This window comes from Ovis canadensis, chromosome 3 (genome assembly GCF_042477335.2).
Source record: "Ovis canadensis isolate MfBH-ARS-UI-01 breed Bighorn chromosome 3, ARS-UI_OviCan_v2, whole genome shotgun sequence".
In the NCBI taxonomy this organism is placed as follows: domain Eukaryota; kingdom Metazoa; phylum Chordata; class Mammalia; order Artiodactyla; family Bovidae; genus Ovis; species Ovis canadensis.
In genome coordinates, this window is record NC_091247.1 from 208511102 (window position 1) to 208533453 (window position 22352).

At 44.1% G+C, this 22352-nt stretch overlaps 1 long non-coding RNA gene across 2 annotated transcripts in view; it reads right to left on the reverse strand.

The window, feature by feature from the left end:
* Window positions 1-22352, reverse strand: part of LOC138435963 (uncharacterized) — a 30730-nt gene continuing 8378 nt past the window's right edge. The window contains exons 1-3 of one of the 2 annotated variants that reach the window (XR_011255307.1): window positions 1543-4014; window positions 590-681; window positions 1-372 (exon numbers count right to left, since the gene is read on the reverse strand). This is a non-coding gene — a long non-coding RNA (uncharacterized lncRNA). Of the gene's footprint in view, window positions 373-589; window positions 682-1542; window positions 4015-22352 lie in introns of those variants that run through there. The other variant, XR_011255306.1, reaches the window with a different exon arrangement.

A 22352-nucleotide genomic window follows, 5' to 3' on the forward strand; every position in this document is an offset into this window, starting at 1 on the left:
TATGATCTCACTCACAGGTAGAATTGTTTTTAATGAATTTATAGACAGAAGAGACTGGTGGTTGCCAAGGTGGGGGGTTGGGTGAAAGGTGTGAAGATAGTCAAAGTTACAATCTTCCAAAGATAAGTGTTAAGGGTGTGTATATGACACAGTGACTATAGTTAATAATTGTTGCTGTTTAGTTGATAGGTCGTGTCCAGTTCTTTTGCATCCCCGTGGACGGTAGCCTGCCAGGCTCCTCTGTCTGTGGGATTTGCCAGGCAAGAATACTGGAGTGGGTTGCCTTCTCCAGGGGATCTTCTCGACCCAGGGATCTTCTCGACCCAGGGATCGAACCCGTGTCTCCTGCATTGTCAGGCGGATTCTTTACCACTGAGTTGCAAGGGAAACCCATAGTTAACACTGTATAGCATATTTGAAAGCTGCTAAGAGAATAGATCTTAAATGTTTCATCTTGAGAAAAAAAATTTTGCAACTACGTGTGGCAATGGATGTTACCTAGACTTATTGTGGTGTTCATTTCACAATATATACAGGTATCACATCATTAGGTTGTACACCTGAAACTAATATGTCATATTAATTATACCTCAGTAAAATAAGAACATCAAAGTTTTTCTTATAACCAAGTTTTTCATAGTCTTTCTTCTCAGAGTCATGATTTTAATAAACCAAGAAGACCTAAAAAAAAAGAAAGAAAGAAACTTCAATACAATAACATAATGCCAATAATGTTGAGGGGGGGAAAATTTTTAACATAAACCTCTTCCCTTTACTAAACTTCTAGGAAGAAATTAACATCCAAAAAATGAAATCAAAATCCTGAGGTATTAAAGTTCAAAGAAAGTAAACCTCAGTATAAAATTATCTTGCTTTTACGAGTTAAAATTCAAAGAAATTAAAGTCCAAAATTCATCCCCCCATCTTGCTGTTCTGCTCTCAGCTGGAGAGGATTTCAATGCTTGAGTGGAGTCAGAGATCATCTAGCAATTTAACAATTCATTGACCAGAGACGTATTAATACCTGAATGTTTCGATATTCACTTACACAACAAACACCAGCCACAGGTGTTCGCTTCTGCAAAAATCCCCCAGTCAATAATGTGTTAAGCTGCATCTCTTTGGAATGGGGACAGTTCTTACAGGGCCTCTCAATGAGAAAATAATAACACCACCAGCTGAGTCTGTGATGTACCTTTTTTCCCTAAAGATAGATTTAGTAGAACGTACAGAAGGACCCAGGTGGTGCTAGTGGTAGAGGATCCGCCTGCCAACTGCCAGTGCAGGAGGTGTAAGAGACATAGTTTCAATCCCTGGATAGGGAGACTCCCTGGAGAAGGGCATGGCAACCCACTCCAGTATTCTTGCCTGGAGAATCCCAGGCACAGAGGAACCTGGTGGGCTACTGTCTAGAGGGTCACAAAGAGTCGGACATAACTGAAGCAACTTGGCATGCATGCACAAAAGGACTACGGTACTAGCTCCACACCCTATTCAGAAAACAAGCCACTTCCTTGCAGGTATCTCAAACAAAAGACATACCCAGAACCAGTACTCCGGATTATCAAAGACTGTTGGAGAGATTGCAGCTTCACTGGGTTGCTGGTTGATTGATACCAAGAGTCCAGATGCTGTGGTCTGTGCATCCAAATCTATTCAGGAGAAATCTCCTAGCGACGGGTTCATTTCTGCCGTAAGTACCTTGCATGTACATATGTGGAAGCTCCACCTATGTACACGGTCTCCTCTCTCCAGCCAGGTATTCGCGGGGATGTTGTCTTGCAAAGTTTAGAAATGTGCAGGAGCAACACCTCAGTCATCAGATTTTACTGAAGCAGCTGTTCTTTCCCACTCAGATATTCAAAACCTTTTCATTTTCACAGCCTTTTTCAACTTGAGGTGCCTGCACCACAGGGCTGAGGGGAAGGTGAACCCTGTCTAACAGAGCTCCCACAGTAACCAGTGAACAGTTCTCTTCCTGCACTGCAATAGCTCTTTCCACAGCCTCTTTTTGTGGAATCCTTAGGGACTTCCCCAGACTCAGTGGGTAAAGAATCCCCCTGCAATGCAGGGGACACAGGAGACATGGGTTCGATCCCTGCATTGGGAAGATCCCCTGGAGGAGGGCATGGCTACCCACTCCAGTATTCTTGCCTGGAGAATCCCATGGACAGAGGAGTTTGGCAGACTACAGTCCATGGGGTCACAAAGAGTCAGGCATGAAGGAGTGACTACACAGGTAAACCATTACCTGGGGAGGATTTCTCTATCGTAACTAAATAGCTAGTTTCTAGTAGCCTTGAGGACAAAAATAGAGGGAATAATTCTTGGGCCACAGGAATTCAAACTAGGTCCATCCACCCCGCCCTCTTTTGCCCTTGAAGATGGTTCAAAACAACATAAAAACAGAATTTTAAGTAGAGCTGTTTGTTTATCTTACCTGCCTAGGCCTAGCACTAGCACATTGAAAACTAATCTCTCACTAATGCTCTGCAGTCCAGAGAGAAGCCAGCTGCCCCGCAGTTTAAAAAATGGCCAATATTTTCCCACTCCTTTAATATCTAAAAGGACAGTGTATGAAGGGACTGTTTCTTTCTCCTTATAATTGAATCCTTGCCCCAGCTGTAACTGCTTATTAAGGCCTCTTCAGCTCGCTGGCCCCTGCTAAGTTCCTCTCCTGGTTCCTGTGCCCCTGCCAAGGCCACTTACAACCTCTGAGTGCCTTTTCCAAGGTCTTTTTCCCCAGCCACAGCTCTTAAAAGCCAACTGCACCATCAGAAAAAAAAAACAACTACCTGGTCCAATATATGCCTACACAAACTGCCAAGAGCAAAATGTCCTTGGAGAACAGACTAGTGACAGCCAAGGGTGAGGGGGTTGGGGGAAGGATGGAGTAGAAGGTTAGGGTTAGCAGATGTAAGCTTATATATATATATATATGGAATTGAATGGAAAAACAACAAGGTCCTACTGCATAGCACAGGGAACTATATTCAGTATCCTGTGATAAACCACAATGGAAAAGAATATAAATAAAGAATGTATAGGGACTTCCCTGGCAATCCAGCGGTTAAAAGACGTTGCCTTCCAATGAAGGAAGTTTGGGTTCTGTCCCTCGTAGAGGAGTGAAGATCCCACATGCCTCACAGCAAAAAAGGAAGCAATATTGTAACAAATTCAATAAAGACTTTAAACATATGGCCCATATAAAAATCTTATGTGCATATATATATGTATACATATTTGTTGCTGTTGTTCAGTGGCTAAGTCAGGTCCGGCTCTTTGGGACCCCATGGACTGCAGGACTCCAGGCTTCCCTGTCCTTCACTGTCTCCTGAAGTTTGCCCAAACTTATGTCCATTGAGTCAGTGATGCCATTCAACCATTTCACCCTCTGTCACCTCCTCCTCCTCCTACTTTCAATCTTTCCCAGGATCAGGGTCTTTTCCAATGAGTCAGCTCTTCACATCAGGTGACCAAGGTGTGTGTGCGTAACTGACTCATTTTGCTGTAGAGAGGTAATGAAACATCAACACTGTAAATCAATGTTCAGTTAAAACAAACAATCACGATGTCCTGCACACACTCAAGAACGAGACCCCAGGACCAACACCAACCTTTAGCCACTCCGGAAGCCTTGATCACTCCACGTGTTTTCACTTGCTTCTCCCTGACTGTTCTTATTTCTCACATATCAGTTTTCTAGTCAGTGCCTCAAACGTGGGAACACTGAAGGGGCATCCAGTAGAAAGCACCCTTCCTCCTTTTCTGAGTTAAACGCAAATTTAAAAAATGAGATAACAGAATGGAAGAAGAAAACCAAATGACCACTTAACTCCTGATAAAGCTGGGTTGCAGGATTCGGTTTACTATGAGAGAAGAGCTTCCTGACGCCAAGTCCTAGAGCAGGATCCAGGAACTCTGATTAAAGTACACTTGTCTTGATGGGAATGAGAGGGTCAGCTGCTCCCAGAGTAGACCTCATGCTGGCTGGTGCCGAAGAGGGAAGGGGACAAGGATGAGCTGAGCAAGCTTACTTTACTCCCCACAAATGTGCCAAGTAAACCATGCCCTCCTTCAGTTCAGGGCCGAGTTAAGAAAGGGACCTCCAAAAAGCCAGGTGTCACACTAATGCAACTCCCTTCACCCACAAGGCTGTGTTTAAATTTTCTTTTAAATAGTAAAATATAAGTATGTATGACTTGGGTGAAAAACAAAAAAAAAACAAGATGGTAGAAGCTGCTACATGGTGGGCTGGGGATGCTACAGTTATAATCTGTGAGTCTAAAGTTTAGATTTCTCTGGCCGCATACGGAAATGATTTCCTACTCTTTCAAACAGTTTTCTGTGCCTTTATGAAAACACTTGCACTTAAAACACAATTCGCAATTTGTAGCAACATTTAAATACAAGTTTTGCAACCCAATGTTCATTGCAGCACTATTCACAACAGCCAGGACATGGGAGAAACCTCAGTGCCCATCAGCAGAGGAATGGATAAAGAAGACGTGGTCCATATATACAGTGGAATATTACTCAGCCCTAAAAAGGAATGGAATTGGGTCATTTGTAGAGACATGGGTGGACCTAGAGACTGTCACACAAAGTGGAGAAAGAAAGAAAAACACATATCCTATACTAATACATATATGTGGAATCTAGAAAAATGGTATGCAGTTCAGTTCAGTCCTTCAGTCGTGTCCAACTCTTTGACACCCCATGGACCACAGCATGCCAGGCTTCTCTGTCCATCACCAACTCCTGGAGCCTACTCAAACTCATCGAGTTGGTGATGCCATCCAACCGTCTCATCCTCTGTCGTCCCCTTCTGCCGCCTTCAATCTCTCCCAGCATCAGGATCTTTTCAAATGAGTCAGTTCTTCATATCAGGCGGCCAAAGTATTGGGGTTTCAGCTTCAGCATCAGTCCTTCCCATGAACATTCAGGACTGAATTCCTTTAGGATGGACTGGTTGGATCTCCTTGCAGTCCAAGGGACTATCAAGAGTCTTCTCCAACACCACAGTTCAAAAGCATCAATTTTTCGGTGCCCAGTTTTCTTTAGAGTCCAACTCGTACATCCATACACAAAAAAATGGTATAGATGATCTTATTTGCAAAGTAGAAATAGAGACAAAGTCATTGAGAACAAACATATGGACACTAAGGGACGAAGGGGATGGGGGGATGAATTGGGAGACTGGGACTGTCAACACATACGCTGCTATGTATAAAACTGAGAACTAAAGAGAACCTACTGACAGCACAGGGAGCTCTACGTGGTGCTCTGTGGTGACCTAAATGGGAGGGAAGGAAATTCCAAAAAGACGGGCTGTATATATATTTATAGCTGATTCATTCTGCCATACAGCAGGGGAAAAAAAATATTGCAAAGCAACTACAATCCAAAACAAATTAATTTTAAGAAATTTAAATACACGTTTTTCTCAGTTACAGACACAAATGTTTTTAGCCTTCTCAGCTTCCCTCCATTACCTCTCCTGTCCTTTCTTTTTGCACCCACCACGAAGCGATGAGGGTACACTGCAATGCCTGCTTTGACAAAACCAACTAGAGTCACTCCCCACTTCCAGATTTGAATGAAGTGGCCACACCACATGCTGTGAAGTTAATTTCCCAAATGGACACAGAGTGGCCAGATTCTGCCACCTGGGAGATCAGAGGACTTAAGTCTTCCTAGGGTGAACTTTGGCCAAGGGAAAGGGAAGCGGGAGGAAGCGGGCTAACAGATGCCCTCTCCTTGCTCTTTCTCTTGGACTCCCCTGAGGAGTAGCTTCTTCCTGCAACCTTTCTGAAGAATTCCTGAGTCCTGAGCAAACACCCCGAATGAAAGACCTGCTATTCAAAGACTGCTTTGCATCCTCCCATCCGTTTCCCCTCACTCTGACCACCTGAAACCACTCAGGCTGTTTAGGGTCATCTTGCTCTTGCCTTTGCCCAGAGGACTAGCCTCGGCTTCCTGCAACCAGTCTGCCACAGATCCAGTGCTTAATGAGCGTTCCTTAGGGAAGCAAAGAGAAGACTGTTGTTGCTGCTGTTGTTTAGCCGTTAAGTCATGTCCAACTCTTTGCAACCCCATGGACTATAGCCCACCAGGCTCCTCTGTTCATGGGATTTTCCAGGCAAGAATACTGGAATGGGTTGCCATTTCCTTCTCCAAGGAATCTTCCCAATTCAGGGATTGAACTCACATCTCCTGCATTGCAGGGGAATTCTTTACCACCCAGCCACCTGGGAAGCCCTATAGAGATGACATTACATATTACAGAGAAAACCTTCCTTTGAAATATTCCTTGAGTTTCTTTCCTCAAAAACTCCACAGCTTAGGGTTTACCCATTTCTACTTCCTCTTCTCTTCAAGATACTATTTTCTTCCTCATTCTCTGGTGGGTAAAACAATTCGGTCTCCTCTCAGCATTTTAATTCTCCTCACTGCCAATCACCCTGCTTACTTCAACAAAGGCCCTCTAGTGAGCAGAGTACACAAAGCATTCATTCTTCCTTGTGGACAAGAAGGGAGGTATTGCCAGGACACCCTTTTAAAACATTTTCCCCATGTCACACAGGCATAAAGCAAAATTCCAAGCCAGCAAAGAGCGGAGGGAAGATAAATCTATGTCAGAGTGAAGCCAGCGTGGGTCTAGGTAGGGACCAGTTTGCAGTGGTGTCCGGTGAAGGGAAAACTTCAGATCAGGAGCATCACTCTTGATGCAGAGCAGACGTGACCTCAAATGGGTTCAAGTGAGGCCACACCACCTGTGAGCAGGAGGTGGGAAAGGCTTTTCAGTAATATTACTGGCAGTGGGCACGGTTTAATTTAATACTCAGTAAATCTTATACTCAATAAACATCACGGGACTTCCCTAGTGAGAATTCGCCTGCTAATGCAGTTCGATTCCTGGTCTGGGAGGATTCCACATGCTGAGGGGCAACTAAGTCCATGAGCCACAACTACTGAGCCCATGTCCTGCAACTACTGAAGCCCGCGCACCCTAGAGCCCGTGTTCTGCAACAAGAGAAGCCACCACAATGAGAAGCATGCCCATGGCAACTCGAGAGTAGCCCCAACTTGCCGCTACTAGAAAATGCCTGCTCCCAGCAATGAAGATACAAATAAATAAACTGAGAAGATAAACATCCTGTTAAGTTTGCAGCCATAGAACTGATCCCAGTGGCAATGATTCTGAGAATGGACAAATAGATACCCTGCCCACAGTTGAAGGTTGAGGGACCAGGAAACCAAGTAGTTCCCTACTCAATATTTTCTCGTTATGCTTAAGAATAATACATTTTCTATTGCCCCTGTAACAAATTACCACGAACTTGGTGGCTGGAAACAACACAGATTTAGTCTCTTGTTAGCAGTCTGACACCCATCTCATTGGGCTGACATCAAGGTGTCGATGGGGGAAATCCTCATTTTTAAAAATAAAATAAATGATTATTTATTTAACGTGGCTGCACCAGGTCTTAGTTGCGGTATGCAGGATCTTTAGTTGCAGCATGCAAACTCTAAGTTGAGGCATGTGGGATCTAATTCTGAGACCAGGACTGGAACCTGGGCCCCCTGTATTGGGAGCATGGAGTCTTATCCACTGGACTACCAGGGAAGTCCTGAGAATTCCTTTTCCTTGCCTTTTCCAGCTTCCAGAGACTGCTGCATTCCTTGGCTCATGACCCTTCCTCCATCCTCACAGCCAACGAGAGCAAACTGAATCCTCTCATCACTTCACTCTGACCTCGTCTGCCTTCCTCTTCCACTTTTTGGGACCCTTGTGATGACACTGGGTCCACCTGGATCACCCAAAATAATCTTCCTACTTGAAGGTCAGCAAAATAGCAAACTTAATTCCATCTGCAACCTGATCTCCCTTTTGCCATGTGACGAAACATAGGCACAGAATCTGGGGGTTAGGATGCGTGCATCTTTGGGGAGTCACCACTCTACCTACCACGTGGTGAGAAATACTGTGGAGAAAAACAGAGCAAGGATGTGAAAGAGGGAGGGACCACTCTTTCACTGTCATGTAACCTCTGACCACAGCTGAAAAGGTTCTGTTTTTCCTTTAAGGATTCATTTGATCATACTGAGCCCACCTGGATAATCCAAGATCTTCTCCCCATCTCAAGATCCATAACACTAATCATGAAACATGAAGACCCTTTTACCACTTAAGGTAACATGTTTATAGGTTCCAAGGGTTAGAATATATTTTCATGCATGCCAAGTCACTGCATTCACAACTCTTTGCGACCCTATGGACTGTAGTCTGACAGGCTCCATCCATGGGATTCTCCAGTCATGAATACTGGAATAGTTGCCATGCCCTCCTCCAGAGGGTATTCCCAACCCAGGGATTGAACCCAAGTCTCTTATGTCTCCTGCAGGCAGGTTCTTTACCACTAGCACCACTTGGGAAATCCATAGACCAACCATTATTCTCCATGCCACATCTTATCTGTGATGGAATTTTCTAGGTTTGTCAATGACTGAAATTTCCAACTTGTGCTGCAAAAGGTCAAAAGCACTTACAGAGAATTCAATGGGTAGGTACGACTATTTCAATATAATCAAAAAACAGAAGTTAAAATTTCTTACTATTAGCTCCCTAGAATGCAGAAACGTGTGCATCTTGACTCAGAAGTGAAGCAGCAGTATGCCTCCATCGATACTAAGGTACAACACAGTTGTATTAGCTCAAGGAATCTCCTAGTGTTGCCTCTGTGTAGCCAGCACATTTTGTCACACCAAGCCCCCAGCAACAATTGATCCATCTCTTTATTTCTGCTTTCTGAGAAAGTTACCTAAGTGGAACCATATGATCTGCAGATCGTATTTGGATCTGGCTCCTTTCACATAGCAAAATGCATTTGAGATTCACCCATGTTATCATATCTATCAACAGTTTTTCCATTTTTATTGCTGAGTAGTATTTCATTGCATACATGTGCCACAGTGTATCCATTCAATTGCTGATGGACATTTGGGTTTCCAGTTTGGGTGATTATGAATGAAGCTGCAATAAACAATCGTGTACAGTCTTTTTGTGTGAACTTAAGTGTTCATTTCGCTTGGGTGAACACCTAGGATTACTGGGTTATATGGTAAGTGTATGTTCACCTTTATAAGAAACTGCCAAATTCTTTCCCAAAGTGACTGTACTGTTTTGCCCTCCTACTAGGAATGTATGAGAGCTCCAGTTGTTCAACACCCCTGCCAGCATGCAGTATTGTCAGTTTTTTGTTTTGTTTCAGTTTGATTTGGATTGGGTTTATAGCTGTTCTAACAGCCGTGTGGTATTATTTCACTGTGGTTTTAATTTATAATTTCATTATTACTAATGATGTCCAACCAGTCCATTCTGAAGGAGATCAGCCCTGGGATTTCTTTGGAAGGAATGGTCCTGAAGCTGAAACTCCAGTACCTTGGCCACCTCATGCAAAGAGTTGACTCATTGGAAAAGACTCTGATGCTGGGAGGGATTGGGGGCAGGAGGAGACGGGGACGACCGAGGATGAGATGGCTGGATGGCATCACTGACTCGATGGACGTGAGTCTGAGTGAACTCCGGGAGTTGGTGATGGACAGGGAGGCCTGGCGTCCTGCGATTCATGGGGTCGCAGAGTCGGACACGACTGAGTGACTGAACTGAACTAATGATGTTGAGAATATTTTCATACATTTATTCACCATTCATGAAGTACCTGTTCAAAATCTTTTGCCCAGTTTTAACTGCATTGTTTTCCTTTTGGAAGTTTTTAAAGTTCTCATATATTATACATATGTCTTCTGTCAGGTATGTGATTTGAAAATATTCCTATTAGCTTGTGGCTTGTCTTTTCATTCTCTTAACAGTGTCTTTCACACAATAAAGGTTGTTAATTTTTATGAAGTTCAACTGTGAATTTTTTCTTCATGGATCATTCCTTCAGTGTCATATTTAAGAATTCTTTCCCTCATCCAAAGTCACAGTGATTTTCCACCTATGTTTTCTTTAGAAGTTTTATAGTTTTAAATCTTACATTTAGATCTGTGATCCATTTTGAGGTGACTTTTGCATAAGATAAAAGGTATTATTGGTTGCAGGGTTTTCTTCCTCCTTCTCGACTTCCTCTTCCTCCTTCCCCATTTCCTTCACCCTCATCTTTTTTTTCCCATATAGGTTGTTACTTGTTCCAACACCATTGCAAAGACCATCCTTCCTACATTAAACTGGATTTCCTTTTTGGTTAAAAACGGGTTGACAATACATGGATGGATCTATTTCTGGACTGTGTATTCTGTCCCACTGGTCTTTCTGTCTATCCTTTTAATATACATCACTCTCCCAATTACTCTAGCTTTGGTTAACAGGTAAATCTATTTTTTTTAATCCAAAATTCTCCACCACTTGAAACATGTCATCTTGAGCAAGTTACACAACTTCTCAGAACTACAGTTTTCTTAACTGTAAAAACAGGATCTTCGCAGGAGCTCTGTGAAACTGACAAGGCATGGTGGGCAAGGTGGTGGATGTTGCTCATTTTGTTTGTCCAGCTCTCCTCCTTTCTTCCAGCGTCAGCCCCTCCGTTTTTTATGGAACAGCTCTTCCTACTCACTTTAGAATACATACCCCAAGTGTAGTAACGCCAGCCTATACATCATGTTTCCCAATCATCTTCCTCCATGCCTTAGTGCCTTTGTGGATTCTGTTCAGCCCTATGCACTATCCTTCTACATTTTTTGTTTGTTGGGTTTTGACCAGGCAAATTCCTACCAATCCTCCAATACATAAAATCACATTTCCTCAGCCAAACCTTTGCAGTTATCTTTTCCCATTGTATACTCTCACAGAAGGTTGTTCAAGTTTATTTTATTGTTCAGAATTCATTATACTGTGGTTTCACACACACAGTTCAGTTCAGTTGCTCAGTCATGTCCAGCTCTTTGTGACCCCATGAATTGCAGCATGCCAGGCCTCCCTGTCCATCACCAACTTCTGGAGTTCACTCAGACTCATGTCCATCGAGTCGGTGATGCCATCCAGCCATCTCATCGTCTGTCATCCCCTTCTCCTCCTGCCCCTAATCCCTCCCAGAATCAGGGTCTTTTCCAGTGAGTCAACTCTTCACATGAGGTGGCCAAAGTATTGGAGTTTTAACTGTAGCATCAGTCCTTCCAAAGAACACCCAGGGCTGATCTGCTTTAGAATGGACTGGCTGGATCTCCTTGCAGTCCAAGGGACTCTCAAGAGTCTTCTCCAACACCACAGTTCAAAAGCATCAATTCTTTAGCGCTCAGCTTTCTTCACAGTCCAACTCTCACATCCATACATGACCAATGGAAAAACCATAGCCTTGACTAGACGGACCTTTGTTGGCAAAGTAATGTCTCTGCTTTTCAATATGCTATCTAGGTTGGTCATAACTTTCCTTCCAAGGAGTAAGCGTCTTTTAATTTCATGGCTGCAATCACCATCTGGAGTGATTTTGGAGCTCAAAAAAATAAAGTCTGACAGTGTTTCCTCCTCTATTTCCCATGAAGTGATGGGATCAGATGCCATGATCTTAGTTTTCTAAATGTTGAGCTTTAAGCCAACTTCTTCACTCTCCTCTTTCACTTTCATCAAGAGGCTTTTTAGCTCCTCTTCACTTTCTGCCATAAGAGTGGTGTCATCTGCATATCTGAGGTTATTGATATTTCTCCCTGCAATCTTGATTCCAGCTTGTGCTTCTTCCAGCCCAGTGTTTCTCATGATGTACTCTTCACACACACACACACACACACACACACACAAACACCATACACCTCTGAGTTCTTAGAGGGCTTAAATAATGTGTGTGTGTGTGTGTGTGTGTGTATTTTACCTAATGCCTAGCATACAGTAGGTGCTCAACACATCTTCTTAAAGATTTATGCATTTATTTATGGCTGTGCTGGGTCTTTGTTGCTGTGTGTGGCCTTTCTCTAGCTGTAGTGAATGGGGACTACTCTCCAGCTGTGGTGTGCAGGCTTCTCATTACAGTGACTTCTCTTGTTGCAGAGCACAGGCTTTAGGGTGCATGGGCTCCAGTACCTGCAACGCATGGGCTTAACAGTTGTGGCTCGTGAGCTCTAGAGAACTGGTTACATAGCTGTGGCCCACAGATCTAGCTGTCCCATGGCACGTGCAATCCTCCCAAACTAGGGATGGAACCTGTGTCTCCGGCATTGCCAGGCGGGTTCTCTACCACTGAGTCACCAGGGGAGCCCTCAATACGTTTTTATTGCAACCTAAAAGGAAAGGAGGAGAAAAAGAAAACTGACATAACAGAACTCCTCAGATAGATATTTGCCTGAACTTTGTACGAATGGGCCTCCTTGTACCATGTGTGAGCACCATGGACGTGTTATTTTAGCTCTGTTAATGACTCAGTCATATGGCCACAGAATAGATTATGCCAAGCACTAATGCAGCTATATCACACCAGCATGGCCTGGTTCTCATGGTGGCTCAGCCGGTTAAGAATCTGCCTGCAATGCAGGAGACCTGGGTTTGACCCCTGGGTTGGGAAGATCCCCTGGAAAAAGGAATGGTAACCCACTCCAGTATCCTTGCCTGGAGAATCCCATGGAGAGAGGAGCCTGGTGGGCTATAGCCCATGGGGTGGCAAAGAGTTGGACACGACTGAGGGACCCGAGTGAAGCACTCTCATTGTGCTCAGGAATGAGGCACTGGCCCCAGGAAGCAGGTATAACACACCAGCCCCGAAGAAAACAGGCTTCAAATTCTGAGCATGGGCCACGTTGTATCAGATTATTAAGCAGTGTTACAATACGCCCCCCTCATTTTTGAATTGTTCTCCCTGTTCCTCAAGTAAAGAATAATGTGTAGCCTCCAACCAGAACAGAACCAAGGAAAACAAATACAATGCTCCAGCTGCTAAAACTGAATGCAGGAATGTCTATGAATATACTATGCAAATTAAGAGAGAGCAAGGACTGATGGGAATAGATGCAGAGGCGGAACAGGGAACAGGTAGGGGAGGGATATATTTTGAAAAGTTGCCACCCACTCTTTGGGACCCCATGGACTATACAGTCCATGGAATTCTCCAGGCCAGAATACTGGAGTTGGTAGCCATTCCCTTCTCCAGGGCACCTTCCCAATCCAGGGATCGAACCCAGGTCTCCTGCATTGCAGGCGAATTCTTTACCAGCTGAGCCACAAGGGGTTTGGTTGCCAGAGAAGTCAGCTGTGTGACCAGATGGTTGGAACCTTCAGTCACACTCCCCTGACCTATGGGGGAGGGGAGAGGATCCTCTCTAACCCTCCAACCCCAGACTGAATCAATCACCAATGGTCAATCATGTAATCAATCATGCCCTTGTAATGAGGTCTCCATAACACCCCCAAAAGATAGGATTCAGAGACCATCCGGGTGAACACATGGAGATTTGGGGAGAGGAGCATGCTGGCAGAGGGTGTGGAAGCTCCACCCTCTTTCCCGACCTTGTCCCCTCTCTTCCATTCGGCTGATCCTGAGTTATATCCTTTTATAATAAACAGGCAACCTGGTAAGTGAACTGTTTCCCTGAGTTCTGTGAGCTGCTCTAGCAAATTAATGGAACCCAAGATGGAGTAGGAGGAGAAGGGGACAACAGAGGATAAGATGGTTGGATGGCATCACCGACTCGATGGACATGAGTTTGGGTAAACTCCAGGAACTGGTGATGGACAGGGAGGCCTGGCGTGCTGTGATCCATGGGGTTGCAGAGTCGGACACGACGGAGCAACTGAACTGAAGATGGGATAAGATAGATGTCCTCTCCTTGCTCTTTTTCCTGGACTCCCCTGAGGAGTAGCTTCTTCCTGCATCCTTTCTGAAGAATTCCTGCTGCTGCTACTGCTGCTGCTGCTGCTAAGTCGCTTCAGTCGTGTCCGACTCCATGCGACCCCAAAGATGGCAGCCCACCAGGCTCCCCCATCCCTGGGATTCTCTAGGCAAGAATACTGGAGTGGGTTGCCATTTCTTTCTCCAATGCATGAAAGTGAAAAGTCAAAGTGAAATCGCTCAGTCGTGTCCGACTCTTTGCGACCCCATGGACTGCAGCCTACCAGGCTCCTCCAACCATGGGATTTTCCAGGCAAGAGTATTGGAGTGGGGTGCCATTGCCTTCTCCAGAAGAATTCCTGAGTCCTGAGCAAACCACCCCTAGTGAAAGACCTGCTCTTCAAAGACTGCTTTGCATCCTCCCATTCCTTTCCCCTCACTCTGACCACCGAAACCACTCAGGCTGTTTAGGGTTATCTTGCTCTTGCCTTTGCCTAGAGGACCAGATCAGGGCTTCCTGCAACCAGTCTGCCACAGATCCAGTGCTTACTGAGTGTTCCTTAGGGAAGCAAAGAGAAGACTGTTGTTGCTGCTGTTTAGAAACTAAGTTGTGTCCAGTTCTTTGAAATCCCATGGACTGCAGCCCACCAGACTCTTCTATCCATGGGATTTTCCAGGCAAGAATACTGGAGTGGGTTGCCATTTCCTTCTCCAGGGATCTTCCCAACTCAGGAATGGAAACTGTGTGTCCTGCATTGGCAGGCAGATTCTTTACCACTGAGTCACCAGAGAAGCCCTTAATAATATTAATTATATTATTACACGATGTTATACTATTAAATTATATACAATGCATAATAATGTGTTGTACACTATATATTTAAATCAGAGTGAAAGTGTGTCCAACTCTTTATGACCCCATGGACTGTAGTTCGCCAGGCTCCTCTGTTCATGGGATTTCCCAGACAAGAATACTGGAGTGGGTTGCCATTTCCTCCTCTGGGGAATTTTCCCAACCCAGGGATCAAACCTACGTCTCCTACATTGGCAGGCAGATTCTTTACCAATGAGCCACCTGGGAAGCTCAGAGGCAGGCCCACAGTTCTTCCTATCTCAAGTCAATCAATCAAGCAGCCAACCAATCTCCTTGTTTGGGCCCTTCTCTGGTTCTCCTACCTTCATCCCTTAAGAAGGGGCTTCCAAATCTTAAAATGTCCAGTGGTAAGCGGAGCCTGCCCGTCAAAGTGTCTACTTATCATAGCCAAGCAGCATCCCTGGTTTTCCTTCTTCCCAAAGCCGCTTTCTAAAGTGATACCATTCTTTCCATCTTGCCGGAGGAAAGACAGGTACACAGAAACAGCGGTATTCCTGTAGACATTCCAAGCTTTGTTTCTGTGTCCAGTGAAACAGTTATCAAGGATTCAGGAATATCATTTTTCCGTAGGCAGCAAGATACTGCTGGCCAGAAATATTAAATCACAAGACCGTCTTCCATTCTGGCAGAAAGTGAAAGAGAATGATTGGGGATCACGTGTCACCCTGAGCCAGTTGGCCTTGTTCATATTGAGATTATTTACAAGAACAACAACAAAAAACCTCTAAAGACCGCCTAAGAGTCAGCAGGACCTAAATTTGAGCTTTTTTCAGTGGTTTAATGTGACCTCGAGCCATAGCTCCCAGAATCCGCTTTCTCATCGATAAAGCTACTTCTCTGAATTTCATCAGGATTAAACGAAATCATGGAGATAAGTGTCTTAACACACAGTTTCATAAATGTTGGCCACTGTTATTATTTATTTAACTTTGGAGAGAAAACATCTGCTTATCAGACTACTGGGGGCTTTTTCCTGCACACAGGCTGAGCAAAATGCAACCCAGGCACTTTAGGGAGGTGTAAAACAAAACCTAACATTTGAACTCGTTTTTAATATTTCTTTCCACTGTAAACTGGGAATAATCCTATGTGACTATTAAAGTTGAGTTGGTAGAAAAAAGTATGGAAGTTTGCAACAAATGGTCCAGGCTATAGCCTAATATTTATTCAGTTGCTTGCATTTTAGGTGTATTTTTTCCAAAAGAGGGGAAAGAGTGGTAAGACATAATTCATGAGCAAGAATTTTCAGGTAATACTGGGCACACCAGCCCTTCCACATGCAGGGGGAGAAAGGCTGAAGGCCACTGCCTTAAGGGACCTTGGCATTTGCAGTTGTGTTATGACTTCTAATTCCCTGTTCACGTCAGATTTAGAAGGAACTTTGGAAATGCCAACCCATTTTTAAGGAAACAGAAATTGTGATGTTGTTAGCACATCTGGTTCAGAGGAAAGCTGTGTTATTATATAGCTATATTCTCATGTTTATAATCCATGTAAACAATAGTTAAACGTCCTCTAATCTAAGAGGTGTGAAATTACCTACCCAACCTCAGGGCGAAAAGTTTACATGATGAGGCAGCTGCTACTGTGTGATTACATGAAGCTCAGAGTAAGTTAAGAAAATATAAATTTCCCCCTTTAGAAACTTTTAGCACATAAAATTATCTTTTCTCAGCAAAGTACTCCAAGATGTATTTTTAAAATACTGTTTACAGTTGCTATCCAGTAGTGGATACATTTTGAATCCTGGTTAGACAATCACATGTAACAAAAGTTCCCTTCCTTGAAAATGTCTGCAGGAGTTCTGAAAAGGTGGTCTAACTTCACTTTACTGTAACACTGATATTGTCTTCCCATTCCAATTTTCACTTGTTTCTTTTTAAGACACGGAATAGTACCCATCTTCTCAATCTCCCAAGCTTTCAGGCTACTGGACAAGAGCAGAATGCAAATGACTCAATAACTACCTATTTAAATAACAACTATATAACTGGAGTTGAGCAGAAGTGTCCTGGGAAAAAAGCAAAACCAATGATCCTGTGTAAGATCGACGTGTATTCCCCTCATTCAGAAGCTCTCCCCATAATCTGTCCCCACCTGCCAAGCCAACTTTATCTCTTTGTATGCCCCGGAACTCCCGCCTCCCCAAATCCATCTCTCTCATAGCTACCAATCAGAATCGATTCCTTCCTCAAAACTCCTCAAGGACTTCTATATCAGTTAAGCTTTGCATTTGGCAGCTAGTAACAGAGCCCAGAAATAAGAGTGGCTTAAACAAGATAAAAGCTTCTTTTCTTTTAAAGGAATTCTGGAGATAAGCGAAGCAGAGCTGGTATGGCATCGCCTAGAGTTCCTGTATCTTTCTGCTCCACAATGCACCTTCTATCCTCAGGAACAAAGGATGCCTCAAGTTGCATCCATCTTATCCACCTTCTAGGCAGCCAGAAGGCGACAGATAGGCAGTATGTCAAACTTCTTTTCAAACACCTTCGGGGCCTAACACAGTCCAGCATACTTCATGAGCCCTCTTTAAATAACTGCCCGATCCACAAATGAATTAATTTGGCAGCAGTACAGAAGTAGGACGATTTATCAGTTACAAAACTTCAGTAGATTGTAACAGTATACCCAGGGCACCATATTAGAAACTATAAGGTATAACTGTAACTCTTTAAAATGCTTTAAAATCTCTCTATAACTGGTTTACCACAGTACCTAAAATCCCCAGGTAGAGAATTATTCTGGGGTTTTCTTTATTTTTGTAATTGAAGTATAGTTCATTTACAGTGTTATGTTAGTTTCAAGTCAACAGCAAAGTGACTCAGATATGTATGTTTCTGTTGATGTTTAGTCACCAAATCGTGTCTCTTTTTCAACCCATGGACTATAGCCCACCAGGCTCCTGTGTGTGTGTGTCAAAGTGAAAGTGTTAGTTGCTCAGTCATGTCAGACTCTTTGGGACCCCATGGACTGTAGCCCGCCAGGCTCCTGTGTCCATGGGATTCTCCAGCCAAGAATACTGAAGTAGGCTGCCATTTCTTTCTCCAAGGGATCATCCCAACCCACAGATCGAAGCTGGGTCTCCTGCATTGTAGGCAGAATCTTTACTATCTGAGCCACCAGGGAAGCTCAATATATGTAGAGGAAGAGAGAGAGAGATTTATACTGTTAAGACACTATAATTCCAGTATAATCCACTGTATTATGCTGACGGAGCTGGGAGAGTTCAAAGAAGTGTAAGTCAACTTCTAACAGGGGCTTCCCAGGTGGCGCTAGCGGTAAAGAACCTGCCTGCCAACATAGGCAACATAAGAGACGGGGGTTTGATCCTTGGGTTGGGAAGATCCCCTGGAGGAGGGCATGGCAACCCACTCCAGTATTCATGCCTGGAGAATCCCATGGACAGAGGAGCCTAGTGGGCTACGGTCCATAGGGTTGTAAAGAGTCAAACATGACTGAATCGACTTAGCACACCTGCACAACTTTTAACACACGAAAACTTACAGCATACACACAAACACACACACACGTACTCAACACTATCCACGGAAGCTTACAGCACACACACACACACACACATACACACACACACTCAACACTATCCAGCAGCCTAGAAATGCCAAGGCCAGGAGACATTGCAGAGAAGGATAAAAGTCTACAAACACCTTTTGGTAAATTTGTGACTCAAGTGATTTGTTAGTGCCCTAAAAAGGCCAGAGCAGTTGAGGAAAAGGAGAAAGCCAGCCCCAGAGCTGGTCAGAGAAGTTGCCTGGTGACTGTGCTGAAGGGCCCAGGTTCCCTGAGTGCAGCAGGGGAGACTGGGGGGCTCCAGAAAACTGGGTGACAGGCGACCCCAGAGACGAGCAGAAAGTACAAGTAAAAACCATCTTTTGCACACTGCAGACCAAGCATAGTGCAGGTGTTATACAGGAAGGGCTGGGTCCAGGAGCTCTGGGTTTCAGCCCTGCCTCAGCCACCAGCTGACTGGGTAAACTTGGGCCACTGACAACCTCTCTGGACCTCGGTTTTCTCAGAGAAGTATGGGCTAGACAAGCTAAGCATTAATGAGCATTAAAATGATCATTACTTGATACTAACATTAGCATATTATATGATAATAATATAACTTGATACTGACACTTGTGCTTCAGTCAATCCAGAAGAGGTTATTTAAGTATGAGAATGGGGACTTCCCTGGTGATCCAGTGGCTAAGACTGCGCATCCAAGGCAGCAGGCCTGGGAAAAAAGATTCTGCATGCTGCAACTAGAGATCCCACATGCTACAATGAAGATCGAAGATTCTGTGTGCCACAGCTAAGACCTGGGGCAGCCAAATAAATATTTTTTTAAAGAAAGAAAGTACAAGAGTGAATAAAGGAGTGAGAGTAGGTTAGACCTGGGAAAACAGGAGATGGGGCCACTGTGCGGAAGAAATGCGGCACACCAGAGGAACCTCTTCTGCTCTGCTCCGAAGAGCTGGAGACGCTGTTCTAGACGGGAGCTTAGAACGTACTCTAGTGAGCACAGGAAAGCCTTTTCTCATGTGCAAGGCTTGCAGCATTGTAGCATTATAGAAGGATGTAGAATAATAATGTAGAATAGCAGCATTGTAGAATAATGCTTGTAGCCTTATTCCAGAGAAAAAATATAATCCTAAAATAGCAAACACACACACAGCGATTATTTTTACGTGGGCCTTGTCCTAAGTCCTTCGCATTATTTTTTTTCACAGAAAGGTGTTAAAATCATCGATAGAGAAGAAAAGCAGGAAACAGAATTAAGGTACATCACCGGTTTGGCTCAGGGCCTGGCACTCAGCAGGTACAAATCATGGTTTTACACTGTTGACAGACAAAAGGTCTTATGGAGACAGTCCCCTTCTCCTACCACATAATTCCACTCTACATTCTGCAGTGTCCTTGGTCTCCATTTACATACAACTCACGTTCCCACGGTTGCACGTTTCCATCGGAAGATGCTAATGGGATTCACAGCTCTTCTCATGTATATAACCCCAACCCTGGGCCCCAGGCCTCTAGAGCCAGGGAAGGATGAGCTAGAGATAAGAGTTTTGTTCCCTCCTTCTCACTTTCCATCAGCAGTTCTCTCTTTTGAGTGAAGATGTGTTTTATTTTATTTCACTGGCAGAGAGGAGGAAGAGAGGTAAAAAGCAGGAAAGGAAGGAAACAGAAGACAAGCTGTGGGAGGTATTTCAGGTCTGGGTTTTGGCTGCAGCTAACACTTAGGGCTATTATTTTTCAGAAATATGGAAGCCTAACACCAAAGACTGAAGCAGAAATGACTGTGATTGGGGCTGTTACTTAGACTAGTTCCAAAAGAACCCAAGTTGGGAGCTGAGATCATAAATAAACTGTGAGGAATCCATTTGCTAATACCTGTGAAAGCTTAATGGCCACAGACCAATGCCAGGTTATTAGACCAGTTTAACCAGCAGAGGTCTCTGTTTTACTGATCTTCAATTGAAGGCAGGGCAGGGGAAACAATCCCGAGAGTTGTCCATTTTTATTATCCCTCTTTTGAAGTCTCTTTTCAAAAACAAATATGTAAATAAGGAATCACTTGGCCAAAGTATTTGTGAACACTGGATCTGGTTGTTCAGTCCAGATGAGCAACAAGATAAATAAATAAAATGCTGGCATATGGAATCATTGAAGAAGTGATTCCATATTCATCCCTAGCTGTTCACTAGCTTAGAAGCTTCACACCAAATGTACCAGCAGAGGGTAAAGCATGGATTAGCCCATAAAACACGCACAACTCATCGTGACAATGAAGAGAATGCAAGCTGAACCCCCAGAAGGTGGAGCGGAAGGGGGTCAGTTAGTTGATCACCCAACACCAGGCCATAGCACTTGCTTGGGTCCTCTTTCAAAACCAGAAACAAATCGGTTGTGACCAGCATGTGCTCTGATGGTATGAGGACTTCACATCTCTTTTACTTACTGACATCAAAGCTTTAAAACCTTGTTTACATTGTGTGTGTTGAGCAGTGGGCTTCCCCAGTGGCTCAGTGGTAAAGAATCTGCCTGCAGTACAGGGGACCTGGGTTCAATCCCTGGGTCCAGAAGATCCCCTGGAAGAGCATGGCAACCTCCTCCAGTATTCCTGCCTGGAGAATTCTATGAATAGAGGAGTCTGGTGAGTTACGGTCTGCAGGGTCGCAAAGTCAGACATGACTGAAGTGACTTAGCAAGCATGCTGAACACCCTCTCAAATAAATACAAAGGTGAGAGCCTGCAATTTTTTCCCCCACACCTACTGGAACAATCCCAGTATGAGATTAAGGGTTTTGACTAGAATGAGACAAAAGGAGGAAGTGAGAGAGTTTCACTGAAGCTTAAATGAAGTTTCTCTCTTCTGTTATCCAATGGTTCTCCATCGCTCTTGATGTAAAGTCCAAAATTAAAAGGCCATCACCATGTGGACTTGCCTATCACTCCAGTCCAAGCCCTTAGCCCTGCCGTCCCATTGGCTACATACTTGCCACAAACACCTTCTTTCACATCATCAAAAGCCTTCCTGGATTTGGGGCCTTGGGCAGGGCTCTGCCTGGACCACTCTTCTTTCAGCTGGTCCCCACCACTAGGTGAGACCCTGTGTTCCAAACAGTATCCTACAGGGCAGCCACTAAACACAGGGGGCTGCAGAGGCACACACAGAGGGATGGATTTCTAAAGGCTTGCTTCTTTTTGGCGAATACAAGGCGGCCTGGGGAAAGTGTATGGACTTCTGCTTCCAGTCTGATCCCTCAACTGGACTCCTCTGTGCAGAGCTCAGACTGTCGGAGCACAGAGCAGAAGCTCTGAAGTCCTTTCATAGCACTTATTGCTCAGAACACTCACAGGTAACTGTGGTTGCGATTCCTTGTCCTAGCTTCCTCTAGCTTCATGAAGGCGAGGCTCCTATCTGTCATGTTGAAGACACAAAGCTTGGCCCTTAAAAGAGGCTCCATGATACTCAGCCAGCAGTGAAACAGTGTTTGGAACCACCAAAGCAACCATTACACTGTACCTTCACATGCCTTTTTCTGCTAAAATAATAAGTGTTCAGTGTTCAGGGGACTTCCGGCACAGGGAAAGCAGGTTCCAATTGGGTAGAGGAACTAAGATCCTGCATGCTGCACCACAACAAAGACCAGATGCAGCCAAATAAATTAACTAATTAAAAAAATACTCTCTTTTGCTATATTTAAAATGGATAACCAACAAGGACCTACTGTAGAGCACATGGAACTCTGCTCGATGTTATGTGGCAGCCTGGATGGGAGGGGAGTTTGGAGGAGAATGGATACATGTGTTTATGTGGCTGAGTCCCTTCACTATTCTCCTAAAACTATCACAACATTGTTTGTTAATCAGCTATACCCCAATACAAAATAAAAAGGTTAAACAAATAAATAAATAAATGTTCAGTGTTCAGCCTGCACTCTTGAACTACCATTTTCCTTCGACTCCGGTGAATATATGGTTTGTGGCCAAAAAATCAAGAATGTAGCTTCCTGGAAAATAACCTGATCCACAGGGATGGAAAGCGTGATCTGGACTAGGAAACAGGAATCTCTGAATTGTAAGCCAGAAGGAACCTATAAATCATCATGTTTAACTTTTCCACTTGACAGGAAGTCATGGATTCAACTGTCCTC